Raw genomic sequence first — 13,200 nt, 5'->3', positions numbered from 1 at the left:
ATGATGTGATGATACATAGTATGCTGAGCGACATCCATGATGTGATGATACATAGTACGAGGAGCGACATCCATGATGTGATGATACATAGTATGCTGAGCGACATCCATGATGTGATGATACATAGTACAAGGAGCGACATCCATGATGTGATGATACATAGTATGCGGAGTAATATCCATGATGTGATGATACATAGTATGCTGAGCGACATCCATGATGTGATGATACATAGTATGAGGAGCGACATCCATGATGTGCTGATACATAGTATGCGGAGCGACATCCATGATGTGATGATACATAGTATGCTGAGCGACATCCATGATGTGATGATACATAGTACGAGGAGCGACATCCATGATGTGCTGATACATAGTATGCGGAGCGACATCCATGATGTGATGATACATAGTATGCTGAGCGACATCCATGATGTGATGATACATAGTACGAGGAGCGACATCCATGATGTGCTGATACATAGTATGCTGAGCGACATCCATGATGTGATGATACATAGTATGCTGAGCGACATCCATGATGTGATGATACATAGTATGCTGAGCGACATCCATGATGTGATGATACATAGTATGCGGAGCGACATCCATGATGTGATGATACATAGTATGCTGAGCGACATCCATGATGTGATGATACATAGTATGCTGAGCAACATCCATGATGTGATGATACATAGTATGCTGAGCGACATCCATGATGTGATGATACATAGTACGAGGAGCGACATCCATGATGTGATGATACATAGTACAAGGAGCGACATCCATGATGTGATGATACATAGTATGCGGAGTAATATCCATGATGTGATGATACATAGTATGCTGAGCGACATCCATGATGTGATGATACATAGTATGAGGAGCGACATCCATGATGTGATGATACATAGTATGCTGAGCGACATCCATGATGTGATGATACATAGTACGAGGAGCGACATCCATGATGTGCTGATACATAGTATGCGGAGCGACATCCATGATGTGATGATACATAGTATGCTGAGCGACATCCATGATGTGATGATACATAGTATGCTGAGCAACATCCATGATGTGATGATACATAGTATGCTGAGCGACATCCATGATGTGATGATACATAGTATGCGGAGCGACATCCATGATGTGATGATACGTAGTATGAGGAGCGACATCCATGATGTGCTGATACATAGTATGAGGAGCGACATCCATGATGTGATGATACATAGTATGCTGAGCGACATCCATGATGTGATGATACATAGTATGCTGAGCGACATACATGATGTGATGATACATAGTATGCGGAGCGACATCCATGATGTGATGATACGTAGTATGAGGAGCGACATCCATGATGTGCTGATACATAGTATGAGGAGCGACATCCATGATGTGATGATACATAGTATGCTGAGCGACATCCATGATGTGATGATACATAGTATGCGGAGTAATATCCATGATGTGATGATACATAGTATGAGGAGCGACATCCATGATGTGCTGATACATAGTATGCGGAGTAATATCCATGATGTGATGATACATAGTATGCGGAGCGACATCCATGATGTGATGATACATAGTATGAGGAGTAATATCCATGATGTGCTGATACATAGTATGAGGAGCGACATCTATGATGTGATGATACATAGTATGCTGAGCGACATCCATGATGTGCTGATACATAGTATGAGGAGCGACATCCATGATGTGCTGATACATAGTATGCGGAGTAATATCCATGATGTGCTGATACATAGTATGCTGAGCAACATCCATGATGTGATGATACATAGTATGCTGAGCGACATCCATGATGTGATGATACATAGTACGAGGAGCGAAATCCATGATGTGATGATACATAGTATGAGGAGCGACATCCATGATGTGCTGATACATAGTATGCGGAGTAATATCCATGATGTGCTGATACATAGTATGCTGAGCAACATCCATGATGTGCTGATACATATTATGCGGAGTAATATCCATGATGTGATGATACATAGTACGAGGAGCGACATCCATGATGTGATGATACATAGTATGAGGAGCGACATCCATGATGTGATGATACATAGTACGAGGAGCGACATCCATGATGTGATGATACATAGTACAAGGAGCGACATCCATGATGTGATGATACATAGTATGAGGAGCGACATCCATGATGTGATGATACATAGTATGCTGAGCGACATCCATGATGTGATGATACATAGTATGAGGAGCGACATCCATGATGTGCTGATACATAGTATGCGGAGCGACATCCATGATGTGATGATACATAGTATGCTGAGCGACATCCATGATGTGATGATACATAGTACGAGGAGCGACATCCATGATGTGCTGATACATAGTATGCGGAGCGACATCCATGATGTGATGATACATAGTACGAGGAGCGACATCCATGATGTGATGATACATAGTATGCGGAGCGACATCCATGATGTGATGATACATAGTATGCTGAGCGACATCCATGATGTGATGATACATAGTATGCTGAGCGACATCCATGATGTGATGATACATAGTATGCTGAGCAACATCCATGATGTGATGATACATAGTATGCTGAGCGACATCCATGATGTGATGATACATAGTACGAGGAGCGACATCCATGATGTGATGATACATAGTACAAGGAGCGACATCCATGATGTGATGATACATAGTATGCGGAGTAATATCCATGATGTGATGATACATAGTATGCTGAGCGACATCCATGATGTGATGATACATAGTATGAGGAGCGACATCCATGATGTGCTGATACATAGTATGCGGAGCGACATCCATGATGTGATGATACATAGTATGCTGAGCGACATCCATGATGTGATGATACATAGTACGAGGAGCGACATCCATGATGTGCTGATACATAGTATGCGGAGCGACATCCATGATGTGATGATACATAGTATGCTGAGCGACATCCATGATGTGATGATACATAGTACGAGGAGCGACATCCATGATGTGCTGATACATAGTATGCTGAGCGACATCCATGATGTGATGATACATAGTATGCTGAGCGACATCCATGATGTGATGATACATAGTATGCGGAGCGACATCCATGATGTGATGATACATAGTATGCTGAGCGACATCCATGATGTGATGATACATAGTATGCTGAGCAACATCCATGATGTGATGATACATAGTATGCTGAGCGACATCCATGATGTGATGATACATAGTACGAGGAGCGACATCCATGATGTGATGATACATAGTACAAGGAGCGACATCCATGATGTGATGATACATAGTATGCGGAGTAATATCCATGATGTGATGATACATAGTATGCTGAGCGACATCCATGATGTGATGATACATAGTATGAGGAGCGACATCCATGATGTGCTGATACATAGTATGCTGAGCGACATCCATGATGTGATGATACATAGTATGCTGAGCAACATCCATGATGTGATGATACATAGTATGCTGAGCGACATCCATGATGTGATGATACATAGTATGCTGAGCAACATCCATGATGTGATGATACATAGTATGCTGAGCGACATCCATGATGTGCTGATACATAGTATGAGGAGCGACATCTATGATGTGATGATACATAGTATGCTGAGCGACATCCATGATGTGATGATACATAGTATGCGGAGCGACATCCATGATGTGATGATACATAGTATGCTGAGCGACATCCATGATGTGATGATACATAGTATGCGGAGCGACATCCATGATGTGATGATACGTAGTATGAGGAGCGACATCCATGATGTGATGATACATAGTATGAGGAGTAATATCCATGATGTGCTGATACATAGTATGAGGAGCGACATCCATGATGTGCTGATACATAGTATGCGGAGCGACATACATGATGTGATGATATATAGTATGCGGAGCGACATACATGATGTGATGATACATAGTATGCTGAGCGACATCCATGATGTGATGATACGTAGTATGAGGAGCGACATCCATGATGTGCTGATACATAGTATGAGGAGCGACATCCATGATGTGATGATACATAGTATGAGGAGCGACATCCATGATGTGATGATACATAGTATGCTGAGCGACATCCATGATGTGATGATACATAGTATGCGGAGCGACATCCATGATGTGATGATACATAGTATGCTGAGCGACATCCATGATGTGATGATACGTAGTATGAGGAGCGACATCCATGATGTGCTGATACATAGTATGAGGAGCGACATCCATGATGTGATGATACATAGTATGAGGAGCGACATCCATGATGTGATGATACATAGTATGCTGAGCAACATCCATGATGTGATGATACATAGTATGCGGAGCGACATCCATGATGTGATGATACATAGTATGCGGAGCGACATACATGATGTGATGATACATAGTATGCTGAGCGACATCCATGATGTGATGATACGTAGTATGAGGAGCGACATCCATGATGTGATGATACATAGTATGCTGAGCAACATCCATGATGTGATGATACATAGTATGAGGAGCGACATCCATGATGTGCTGATACATAGTATGAGGAGCGACATCTATGATGTGATGATACATAGTATGCTGAGCGACATCCATGATGTGCTGATACATAGTATGAGGAGCGACATCCATGATGTGCTGATACATAGTATGCGGAGTAATATCCATGATGTGCTGATACATAGTATGAGGAGCGACATCCATGATGTGATGATACATAGTATGCTGAGCGACATCCATGATGTGATGATACATAGTATGCTGAGCGACATCCATGATGTGATGATACATAGTATGCTGAGCGACATCCATGATGTGATGATATATAGTATGCTGAGCGACATCCATGATGTGCTGATACATAGTATGAGGAGCGACATCTATGATGTGATGATACATAGTATGCTGAGCGACATCCATGATGTGATGATACATAGTATGCTGAGCGACATCCATGATGTGATGATACATAGTATGCTGAGCGACATCCATGATGTGATGATCCATAGTATGAGGAGCGACATCCATGATGTGATGATACATAGTATGAGGAGCGACATCCATGATGTGATGATACATAGTATGAGGAGCGACATCCATGATGTGATGATACATAGTATGCTGAGCGACATCCATGATGTGCTGATACATAGTATGCTGAGCGACATCCATGATGTGATGATACATAGTATGAGGAGCGACATCCATGATGTGCTGATACATAGTATGAGGAGCGACATCCATGATGTGCTGATACATAGTATGCGGAGTAATATCCATGATGTGCTGATACATAGTATGAGGAGCGACATCCATGATGTGATGATACATAGTATGCTGAGCGACATCCATGATGTGATGATACATAGTATGCTGAGCGACATCCATGATGTGATGATACATAGTATGCTGAGCGACATCCATGATGTGATGATATATAGTATGCTGAGCGACATCCATGATGTGCTGATACATAGTATGAGGAGCGACATCCATGATGTGATGATACATAGTATGCTGAGCGACATCCATGATGTGATGATACATAGTATGAGGAGCGACATCCATGATGTGCTGATACATAGTATGCGGAGCGACATCCATGATGTGATGATACATAGTATGCTGAGCGACATCCATGATGTGATGATACATAGTACGAGGAGCGACATCCATGATGTGCTGATACATAGTATGCGGAGCGACATCCATGATGTGATGATACATAGTATGCTGAGCGACATCCATGATGTGATGATACATAGTACGAGGAGCGACATCCATGATGTGCTGATACATAGTATGCGGAGCGACATCCATGATGTGCTGATACATAGTATGCTGAGCGACATCCATGATGTGCTGATACATAGTATGAGGAGCGACATCTATGATGTGCTGATACATAGTATGAGGAGCGACATCTATGATGTGATGATACATAGTATGCTGAGCGACATCCATGATGTGATGATACATAGTATGCTGAGCGACATCCATGATGTGATGATACATAGTATGCGGAGCGACATCCATGATGTGATGATACATAGTATGCTGAGCGACATCCATGATGTGATGATACATAGTATGCGGAGCGACATCCATGATGTGATGATACATAGTATGCTGAGCGACATCCATGATGTGCTGATACATAGTATGCTGAGCGACATCCATGATGTGATGATACATAGTATGAGGAGCGACATCCATGATGTGATGATACGTAGTATGAGGAGCGACATCCATGATGTGATGATACATAGTATGAGGAGTAATATCCATGATGTGCTGATACATAGTATGAGGAGCGACATCCATGATGTGCTGATACATAGTATGCGGAGTAATATCCATGATGTGATGATACATAGTATGCGGAGCGACATACATGATGTGATGATACATAGTATGCTGAGCGACATCCATGATGTGATGATACGTAGTATGAGGAGCGACATCCATGATGTGATGATACATAGTATGAGGAGCGACATCCATGATGTGATGATACATAGTATGCTGAGCAACATCCATGATGTGATGATACATAGTATGCGGAGCGACATCCATGATGTGATGATACATAGTATGCTGAGCGACATCCATGATGTGATGATACATAGTACGAGGAGCGACATCCATGATGTGCTGATACATAGTATGCTGAGCGACATCCATGATGTGATGATACATAGTATGCTGAGCGACATCCATGATGTGATGATACATAGTATGCGGAGCGACATCCATGATGTGATGATACATAGTATGCTGAGCGACATCCATGATGTGATGATACATAGTATGCTGAGCAACATCCATGATGTGATGATACATAGTATGCTGAGCGACATCCATGATGTGATGATACATAGTACGAGGAGCGACATCCATGATGTGATGATACATAGTACAAGGAGCGACATCCATGATGTGATGATACATAGTATGCGGAGTAATATCCATGATGTGATGATACATAGTATGCTGAGCGACATCCATGATGTGATGATACATAGTATGAGGAGCGACATCCATGATGTGCTGATACATAGTATGCTGAGCGACATCCATGATGTGATGATACATAGTATGCTGAGCAACATCCATGATGTGATGATACATAGTATGCTGAGCGACATCCATGATGTGATGATACATAGTATGCTGAGCAACATCCATGATGTGATGATACATAGTATGCTGAGCGACATCCATGATGTGCTGATACATAGTATGAGGAGCGACATCTATGATGTGATGATACATAGTATGCTGAGCGACATCCATGATGTGATGATACATAGTATGCGGAGCGACATCCATGATGTGATGATACATAGTATGCTGAGCGACATCCATGATGTGATGATACATAGTATGCGGAGCGACATCCATGATGTGATGATACGTAGTATGAGGAGCGACATCCATGATGTGATGATACATAGTATGAGGAGTAATATCCATGATGTGCTGATACATAGTATGAGGAGCGACATCCATGATGTGCTGATACATAGTATGCGGAGCGACATACATGATGTGATGATATATAGTATGCGGAGCGACATACATGATGTGATGATACATAGTATGCTGAGCGACATCCATGATGTGATGATACGTAGTATGAGGAGCGACATCCATGATGTGCTGATACATAGTATGAGGAGCGACATCCATGATGTGATGATACATAGTATGAGGAGCGACATCCATGATGTGATGATACATAGTATGCTGAGCGACATCCATGATGTGATGATACATAGTATGCGGAGCGACATCCATGATGTGATGATACATAGTATGCTGAGCGACATCCATGATGTGATGATACGTAGTATGAGGAGCGACATCCATGATGTGCTGATACATAGTATGAGGAGCGACATCCATGATGTGATGATACATAGTATGAGGAGCGACATCCATGATGTGATGATACATAGTATGCTGAGCAACATCCATGATGTGATGATACATAGTATGCGGAGCGACATCCATGATGTGATGATACATAGTATGCGGAGCGACATACATGATGTGATGATACATAGTATGCTGAGCGACATCCATGATGTGATGATACGTAGTATGAGGAGCGACATCCATGATGTGATGATACATAGTATGCTGAGCAACATCCATGATGTGATGATACATAGTATGAGGAGCGACATCCATGATGTGCTGATACATAGTATGAGGAGCGACATCTATGATGTGATGATACATAGTATGCTGAGCGACATCCATGATGTGCTGATACATAGTATGAGGAGCGACATCCATGATGTGCTGATACATAGTATGCGGAGTAATATCCATGATGTGCTGATACATAGTATGAGGAGCGACATCCATGATGTGATGATACATAGTATGCTGAGCGACATCCATGATGTGATGATACATAGTATGCTGAGCGACATCCATGATGTGATGATACATAGTATGCTGAGCGACATCCATGATGTGATGATATATAGTATGCTGAGCGACATCCATGATGTGCTGATACATAGTATGAGGAGCGACATCTATGATGTGATGATACATAGTATGCTGAGCGACATCCATGATGTGATGATACATAGTATGCTGAGCGACATCCATGATGTGATGATACATAGTATGCTGAGCGACATCCATGATGTGATGATCCATAGTATGAGGAGCGACATCCATGATGTGATGATACATAGTATGAGGAGCGACATCCATGATGTGATGATACATAGTATGAGGAGCGACATCCATGATGTGATGATACATAGTATGCTGAGCGACATCCATGATGTGCTGATACATAGTATGCTGAGCGACATCCATGATGTGATGATACATAGTATGAGGAGCGACATCCATGATGTGCTGATACATAGTATGAGGAGCGACATCCATGATGTGCTGATACATAGTATGCGGAGTAATATCCATGATGTGCTGATACATAGTATGAGGAGCGACATCCATGATGTGATGATACATAGTATGCTGAGCGACATCCATGATGTGATGATACATAGTATGCTGAGCGACATCCATGATGTGATGATACATAGTATGCTGAGCGACATCCATGATGTGATGATATATAGTATGCTGAGCGACATCCATGATGTGCTGATACATAGTATGAGGAGCGACATCCATGATGTGATGATACATAGTATGCTGAGCGACATCCATGATGTGATGATACATAGTATGAGGAGCGACATCCATGATGTGCTGATACATAGTATGCGGAGCGACATCCATGATGTGATGATACATAGTATGCTGAGCGACATCCATGATGTGATGATACATAGTACGAGGAGCGACATCCATGATGTGCTGATACATAGTATGCGGAGCGACATCCATGATGTGATGATACATAGTATGCTGAGCGACATCCATGATGTGATGATACATAGTACGAGGAGCGACATCCATGATGTGCTGATACATAGTATGCGGAGCGACATCCATGATGTGCTGATACATAGTATGCTGAGCGACATCCATGATGTGCTGATACATAGTATGAGGAGCGACATCTATGATGTGCTGATACATAGTATGAGGAGCGACATCTATGATGTGATGATACATAGTATGCTGAGCGACATCCATGATGTGATGATACATAGTATGCTGAGCGACATCCATGATGTGATGATACATAGTATGCGGAGCGACATCCATGATGTGATGATACATAGTATGCTGAGCGACATCCATGATGTGATGATACATAGTATGCGGAGCGACATCCATGATGTGATGATACATAGTATGCTGAGCGACATCCATGATGTGCTGATACATAGTATGCTGAGCGACATCCATGATGTGATGATACATAGTATGAGGAGCGACATCCATGATGTGATGATACGTAGTATGAGGAGCGACATCCATGATGTGATGATACATAGTATGAGGAGTAATATCCATGATGTGCTGATACATAGTATGAGGAGCGACATCCATGATGTGCTGATACATAGTATGCGGAGTAATATCCATGATGTGATGATACATAGTATGCGGAGCGACATACATGATGTGATGATACATAGTATGCTGAGCGACATCCATGATGTGATGATACGTAGTATGAGGAGCGACATCCATGATGTGATGATACATAGTATGAGGAGCGACATCCATGATGTGATGATACATAGTATGCTGAGCAACATCCATGATGTGATGATACATAGTATGCGGAGCGACATCCATGATGTGATGATACATAGTATGAGGAGCGACATCCATGATGTGCTGATACATAGTATGAGGAGCGACATCTATGATGTGATGATACATAGTATGCTGAGCGACATCCATGATGTGCTGATACATAGTATGCGGAGTAATATCCATGATGTGCTGATACATAGTATGAGGAGCGACATCCATGATGTGATGATACATAGTATGCTGAGCGACATCCATGATGTGATGATACATAGTATGCTGAGCGACATCCATGATGTGATGATACATAGTATGCTGAGCGACATCCATGATGTGATGATCCATAGTATGAGGAGCGACATCCATGATGTGCTGATACATAGTATGAGGAGCGACATCTATGATGTGATGATACATAGTATGAGGAGCGACATCCATGATGTGCTGATACATAGTATGCGGAGTAATATCCATGATGTGCTGATACATAGTATGAGGAGCGACATCCATGATGTGATGATACATAGTATGCTGAGCGACATCCATGATGTGATGATACATAGTATGCGGAGCGACATCCATGATGTGATGATCCATAGTATGAGGAGCGACATCCATGATGTGATGATACATAGTATGAGGAGCGACATCCATGATGTGATGATACATAGTATGCTGAGCGACATCCATGATGTGATGATACATAGTATGAGGAGCGACATCCATGATGTGATGATACATAGTATGAGGAGCGACATCCATGATGTGCTGATACATAGTATGCGGAGTAATATCCATGATGTGCTGATACATAGTATGAGGAGCGACATCCATGATGTGATGATACATAGTATGCTGAGCGACATCCATGATGTGATGATACATAGTATGCTGAGCGACATCCATGATGTGATGATACATAGTATGAGGAGCGACATCTATGATGTGATGATACATAGTATGCTGAGCGACATCCATGATGTGCTGATACATAGTATGAGGAGCGACATCTATGATGTGATGATACATAGTATGCTGAGCGACATCCATGATGTGATGATACATAGTATGCGGAGTAATATCCATGATGTGCTGATACATAGTATGAGGAGCGACATCCATGATGTGATGATACATAGTATGCTGAGCGACATCCATGATGTGATGATACATAGTATGCTGAGCGACATCCATGATGTGATGATACATAGTATGAGGAGCGACATCCATGATGTGATGATACATAGTATGAGGAGCGACATCCATGATGTGCTGATACATAGTATGCGGAGTAATATCCATGATGTGCTGATACATAGTATGAGGAGCGACATCCATGATGTGATGATACATAGTATGCTGAGCGACATCCATGATGTGATGATACATAGTATGCTGAGCGACATCCATGATGTGATGATACATAGTATGCTGAGCGACATCCATGATGTGATGATATATAGTATGCTGAGCGACATCCATGATGTGCTGATACATAGTATGAGGAGCGACATCTATGATGTGATGATACATAGTATGCTGAGCGACATCCATGATGTGATGATACATAGTATGCTGAGTGACATCCATGATGTGATGATACATAGTATGAGGAGCGACATCCATGATGTGATGATACATAGTATGAGGAGCGACATCCATGATGTGATGATACATAGTATGAGGAGCGACATCCATGATGTGATGATACATAGTATGCTGAGCGACATCCATGATGTGCTGATACATAGTACGAGGAGCGACATCCATGATGTGCTGATACATAGTATGCTGAGCGACATCCATGATGTGATGATACATAGTATGCTGAGCGACATCCATGATGTGATGATACATAGTATGCTGAGCGACATCCATGATGTGATGATACATAGTATGAGGAGCGACATCCATGATGTGATGATACATAGTATGAGGAGCGACATCCATGATGTGATGATACATAGTATGCTGAGCGACATCCATGATGTGCTGATACATAGTATGCGGAGCGACATCCATGATGTCATAATATATATAGTATATTGTGTGACATTCATGATGTGATGATATATAGTATGTGGAGTGACATTCATGATGTGATGATACCTAGTATGTGGAGTGACATCCATGATGTGATGATATATAGTATATTGTGTGACATCCATGATGTGCTGATACATAGTATGCTGAGCGACATCCATGATGTGATGATACATAGTATGCTGAGCGACATCCATGATGTGATGATACATAGTATGAGGAGTAATATCCATGATGTGATGATACATAGTATGCTGAGCGACATCCATGATGTGATGATACATAGTATGCTGAGCGACATCCATGATGTGATGATACATAGTATGAGGAGCGACATCCATGATGTGATGATACATAGTATGCTGAGCAACATCCATGATGTGATGATACATAGTATGCGGAGCGACATCCATGGTGTGATGATACATAGTATGCTGAGCAACATCCATGATGTGATGATACATAGTATGCGGAGCGACATCCATGATGTGATGATACATAGTATGAGGAGCGACATCCATGATGTGCTGATACATAGTATGCGGAGTAATATCCATGATGTGATGATACATAGTATGCGGAGCGACATCCATGATGTGATGATACATAGTATGCTGAGCGACATCCATGATGTGATGATACATAGTATGAGGAGCGACATCTATGATGTGATGATACATAGTATGAGGAGTAATATCCATGATGTGCTGATACATAGTATGAGGAGCGACATCCATGATGTGCTGATACATAGTATGCGGAGTAATATCCATGATGTGCTGATACATAGTACGAGGAGCGACATCCATGATGTGATGATACATAGTATGAGGAGCGACATCCATGATGTGATGATACATAGTATGCTGAGCGACATCCATGATGTGATGATACATAGTAT

Source organism: Anomaloglossus baeobatrachus, chromosome 8 (genome assembly GCF_048569485.1).
Source record: "Anomaloglossus baeobatrachus isolate aAnoBae1 chromosome 8, aAnoBae1.hap1, whole genome shotgun sequence".
NCBI lineage: Eukaryota > Metazoa > Chordata > Amphibia > Anura > Aromobatidae > Anomaloglossus > Anomaloglossus baeobatrachus.
The sequence above is the reverse complement of the archived record's forward strand: the minus strand, read 5'-3'. Positions refer to the sequence as shown.